Genomic DNA, 6,000 nt, shown 5'->3' on the forward strand with positions numbered 1-6,000 from the left:
TTTCATAATTTATATGTGTAGTGAGTCATAAGGGGGTGTCTGAACAACACACACAGTTATATTCAACTGTAGAAAAGAATCAGCAAAATTATCTGTAAAGGCACAGATAATACATATTTTAGGCTTTGTGTCTGTTGCCTATTCTTTTATTTATTTTAATTTTAAAAATTTGTCTTTAATTATAGTTTTCATTCAGTATTATTTTGTATCCGTTTAGTCGTACAACATAGTGGTTAGACAATCATATAATTTACTCCCTACCCCATATTTTCATTTCTCACTTGGCCACCATTGGCTGTATGCCCAATACTGTACTTTACATCCCATGACTATTTTTTAGTCTTTATTGTTGAGAGTATTACAGATGTCCTCCATTTCCCCCCATTGCTTCCCCATCTATCCAGTCCCCACCCCCACCCCAAGCCTCCACCATACCACTGACTGTGTCTATGGATTATGCATGTATTCATTCAAGTTGCTTGGTTATTCTCTGCTCCCCACCCCCTTTGCTCTGGGATTCACCTCTGGACCTATTTTGTTCATCAGTTTATTTTGTTCATTAGATTCCATATATTAGTGATATCATGTGATACTTGTGTTTCTCTGACTGGCTTATTTCACTTGAGATAATGCTCTCTAGGTCCTACCATACAGCTGTAATATCAAAGGGTAAAAGATCCTCCTTTTTTATAGCTGCATGGTATTCCTTGTGTAAATGTATCACAGCGTTTTTGGTGTTCTTAATCCTTACTGTAAGATATTTTTCCCATTAATATTTAGAGAGAATGGAAGGGATGGAGGAAGGGAGGGAAGGAGGGAGGGAGCGTGGGAGGAAGAAAGAGGGAGATTGGTTACTTCCCCCATGGGCCCCCACCAGGGCTGGGAATCGAACCTGCAACCCAAGTACCTGCCCTTGACCAGAAATTGAACTCCAAATTCTTTCGTGTGCAGGCCTATGCTCTAGTCACTGATCAATACTGGTCAGGGGTATTAAATACGACAGCTTTTCTATCCACTCATCTACTGCTTGGGCTGTGAACAGATCTTAGCTATTGTGGAAAGCGCTGCTCTGAACATAAGGTTGCATGTATTGTTTCTTATTGATGTTTTGGGATTCTTAGGATATATTCCTAGAAGTGAAATCACTGGGTCAAAACAAGAGTTCAATTCTTAATTTTTTGAAGAAATTCCATACTGTTTTCCACAGTGGCTGCACCTGTCTGTATTCCCACCAGTAGTGCACTAGGGTTCCCTTTTCTCGCCAGCACTTGTTATTTGTTGATTTATTGAGGGTAGCCAATCTGGCAGGTGTAAGATGGTACCTCACTGTTGTTTTTACTTGCATCTCTCTGATGATTAGTGACTTTGAGCACCTTTTTCCTATGTCCTTTTTGGAGAAGTGTCTACTTAGGTCCTTTGCCCATTTTCAAATTGGATTGTTTGTCTTCCTTTCATTGAGTAGTACAAGTTCTTTATATATTTTGGAAATTAACCCCTTTTCAGATTTTCAGTTGGCAAATATGCTGTTCTGCACTTTGCCTTCTTTTCCCTTTGCATTTTGAGGTTGGTTTATTTTGCTCTGCAGAAGCTTTTTAGTTTGATAGAGTTCCATTGGTTTATTTTTCCTTTCTTTCTCTTGCCTTAGGAGATGTATTTGTGAAAATTCTGCCACGTGAGATGTCTTCTGTTGACTTATTTATTTATTTACTTATTACAAACCCTTAAAAGGCAAAAGCTATTCTTAGCTCAAGGATGCCCTTCAGGAGGCAGTTGATTGATGTTTCTCTCTCGTCAATGTTTCTATCTCTCCCTCTCCCTTCCTCTTGCTGAAATCAATAAAAATATTTTTTTAAAAAAACATTGAATGAGCCGAGGCCGGTTTGGCTCAATGGATAGAGCGTCGGCTTGGGAACTGAAGGGTCCCAGGTTTGATTCCGGTCAAGGGCATGTACCTTTGTTGCGGGCATATCCCCAGTAGAGGGTATGCAGGAGGCAGCTGATCGATGACTCTCTCTCATTGATGTTTCTAACTCTCTGTCTCTCTCCCTTCCTTTCTGTACAAAATCAATAAAATATATTTTTTTAAAAAAAACATTGAATGATGTATTTGTGCATTTAATTTAACTAACAAGATAATTTTTTTATTTGTTAATTTCTGTCAGTCTTCCATAGCAAGAAAATTGAATATGTTTAAAAATTTACTTAAAAAAAGCAAAATGTATGATAAACAGAAAAGGAGTTAAAGAAAAGCCTGTAGAGTAAAAACATGAAAATTTGAGGGCTTGAACTATATTTTAAAAGTTATTTATATTTAGAGAAAGCTAATATGCTGCCCCTCAATAATTACTGAAAATAAGATATATACAGAATTTAATTAACTAGCCTCATTGAGGTTTAAAGTCAGGTTATTTGTTTACTTCACAAAAAATAAAACTAGTTTAACACTCTAGCATTACCTACAAATTCCAGAAGAATAGTATGCATCAAAGAGTTGCATTTCACATTCAAATACTGTTTGTGGTTAAATTTCTTAGCAGTTTTCCAAACATATAACCAAAAGTTAAGAAGCAATATGCTTAATGATAAGTTTGAACTAGCAATTGCCGTTAAGGACATATTACATTTTAACTTGATTTGTCTGCAGATGAAAATCGAAATAGAACAACAGTTTGTAATATATGCTGTGCAGGTTCCAGGCAGAAGTGATTCTGGAGAGGGTTTCTCCTCTTTCGTAAATGCTGCTACTCATTGCTCAGTTGAATTTTATAATATGTATTTTCTCCCAAACCTCATTGTGACTGTGTCTTCCTCCACTGGATAGAAAGCTCTGACAATTTATTATGTTTCCAAGCGGCGGGGGTGGGGTGGGGGGGGTGTTTCTAATTGGTGATTTGTTACCTTATATTTCTTACTTGACTATTCACATTTTTCATTCTTTTCAGCACTTTCCTCCAGCGTCTCCTATGTTACTGAACTAGATGAATGTGATGCTTTTGTGCAAGTGTGGGAAGCATTCCCATCTCTCCTCTGCTTCCCTCCATCAGTCTGCAGAAACATTCAGACTGATGCTAGATACTACTGTGTTTCCCCGAAAATAAGACATCCTCCGAAAATAAGACCTAGCGCAACTTTGGGAGAAAAAATTAATATAAGACACTGTCTTATTTTCGGGGAAACAGGGTATGTAGGTGGCGCTTACTAATATATTGTACCTTAACAAAGTGTATTCACATCTATATATATAAAAGCCTAAGTGACCATCTGACCATCATCTGACCATCTGACCCATAGCTATGATATGCAATGACCACCAGGGGTCAGACACTCCAACTAGAAGCTATGACGTGCGCTGACCACCAGGAAACAGATGCTCAACACAGGAGCTGCCAAGCTGCGGTGATTTGGCAGCTGCAGTTCTCGGGTAACACAGCCAAAACCAGAGAGGAGGGAGCCTAATTCTGGGGTGCATCACCTGAGAACCACCCTCTCGCAATCCAGGACCCCTCAGGGGATGTCAGAGAGGCAGGGTTGTCACAAACCTTCAATATGTAAAAAAATATTATGCGGCCTGGGCCCCATAAATTGGAATTCCAAAAATCTGTCCAGCCACCAGATAAGGATTTAGATCTAGATAAGGCATTTGTACCTGAATCCACATTCAGCTAGATCTGTCACAGGGCCACTAGGAAAACTGGGCCTGTTTCCTTAGATTCTTGGCAATAAATGCCCTCCCTTTTCTCCCCCACCCCCCCACACACACACACACACACACACACACACACACACACACACACATACAACCTTGCTGTAGGATAGAACCTGCACACTGGTGTGTATCACTGGGTCACAGACCTTGCCTGGTGCACACAGTTTTAAAATACTTGAATGCGTTGCCAGCAGTTACAACTTAAGAGGTTACACGTAAGTGTCTAAATTTCTAGTGTCTCCTGGGAAATTGGAACGCTAACAATATTTATTCTGCGTTCTGGGCAGTGGCTGGAACTGAACAGCAGCTGTTTTGTGTAGATGGGACCATTGTCCTCTCTGCCACAGTTTCCACCACTCCCAAGAAAGCTATCTACTACGAAGTGAGATTCAAATTAGTGACAACCTAGAAATCTGGCTTCCTTCAAACCAGTGGCTATTTTGTTGAGGGGGATGAAAAAAGGGTGGCAAGCTCACTTCATTTGTGTTTTTATTATTCCGCTTTGTGCTGTAGACATTTTGATTTCCAGTCCCTGGTGTATCCCCCAGTCAGAGCTTTTTCCTCAAAGGCCCTGGAAACCCCAAGTGCGTCACCATCCCAGCTGTTGCCCTGACCCAGCTGTGACCTATAATTGACTTTGGCTCTGGATGGAACCCAGGGCATTTTTCCATCTTGCTCCTCTGGTGAGTCACTCCCTGTACACTCCTTTCTCCAGGCCTGGGAAGTCTTCCCTAGAGCTGACTGTCTTCATTGAGGCCCTCTCCGGTCAGTGCATTTCTTTCTAACTGTCCTGTAGCTTTCCAGCCGGGGCCAGCTGGTGCTATTTGCATTCTTTCACACAAAGTCCTGGCCCTGGCAGGCCGGAGACAGCCTGGCGGTGTGTGTCTGCTTTGATGAGGTGCCCTTGTTCTGACCCTCCATGCTCCTAGGTGATTTCCTGTCTCTCTTTGTGTTTCTAACCCCAGCGTGGTCGCCTGAGGTGTTTGTTTGTTGTTTGTTTGTTCTGGCACTTTTGGAAACGCCGCCACATATGTCAGCCAGAAGGACTCAAGATTTCATCCTGACCTGTGATGGAAAGAGAGCACTGAGCCAGGGCCCAGACCTGGCCTCTGCTCCCAGTGACAGCCTCGCGGGTGGAAAGTCCACGAATGAATCACTTTCCCCTCTGGTTCTTGGCTTTCTCAGTTGTCAAATGAGGCGATCATACTGTAGATGTACTCGATATTCCTTTTCTCTGGCTTAATATGGATAAAATATATTTAATTTATTTTGTGTGAACCAGTCCCCCCCCCCCCCCCCCCTTTTCCTACTGGTCATGGTTAGGGGATCTTGATAGAAGAAAACATTCATTTTTTTATTTGGTACCTGAGGATTTTCTTGCTGTAATCATATACAATATGTACAGATATACCTCATTTTATTATACTTCACTTTGTTACACTTCATATATTTTTGGCTTTTTTTTTTTTTTAAACAAATTGAAGGCAAAACCCTCCACCAGAGATTATGACTCGCTTTATTGCGGTAGTCTGGAACTACTAGTAAACCCGCAATATCTCTGAGGTATGGCTGTATTTCAGAGCTGGCCTCTCTCCTAGGAGCAGACACAGAGCCTGAGTATGATCAGCATGGTGGGTAAAGGCTCCAGATCTTGAGACCAGATCCTGGGCAGGTAAGTGCTCTGCTCTGGAGAGGAACAGATGGACACAGACATAGTGAAGTTTTATCACCCCTCCTAGCCTTCCCGCCAGGCAATTGGCTCCTGTTCTTGAGGTCAGATACCAGCCTCTGGCTGGCAAGGCCTCATTTCTCTTGGGCAATGGCAAGAGCGAGAGAACCTGGGGTCAGACCTCTGTATGAATCAGAGCTGAGCCAATTACTGCTGGGTGACCTCGAGCCATTTACCTTACCTCTCCTAGTCTGAGAAGTGAGGTCATTATAGTGCCTTTTGCATAGGGGTGTCAGGGTTAAATGAGCTAATGCATGTAAAACTCTTAGTGCAGTGCCTGGCACAAGTTAAATAGCCAAAAGCAGTTATAATGCTTTATCGTTGTTAGCACAGTTTATTTCCCCAGAGCTTCCAAGACTGTCAGTGAAAAATTATACACTATCTCAGGAATATGCAAAAATAAATTTTCTTTTTTCTCAAAAATTAGCTTATGAAGCTAATTTGTTCTTATGAAGCTAATAAGCAGGTTCTCCATGGAACATCTGCCCTTTGACAGATCGAGTACAGTGGAAAGCCACTCATGGAGCTTCGTTAAACTGGAAGAACCTACTCTAAACTAAATGGC

This window comes from Pipistrellus kuhlii, unplaced genomic scaffold (assembly GCF_014108245.1).
Source record: "Pipistrellus kuhlii isolate mPipKuh1 unplaced genomic scaffold, mPipKuh1.p scaffold_m20_p_2, whole genome shotgun sequence".
Lineage (NCBI taxonomy): Eukaryota > Metazoa > Chordata > Mammalia > Chiroptera > Vespertilionidae > Pipistrellus > Pipistrellus kuhlii.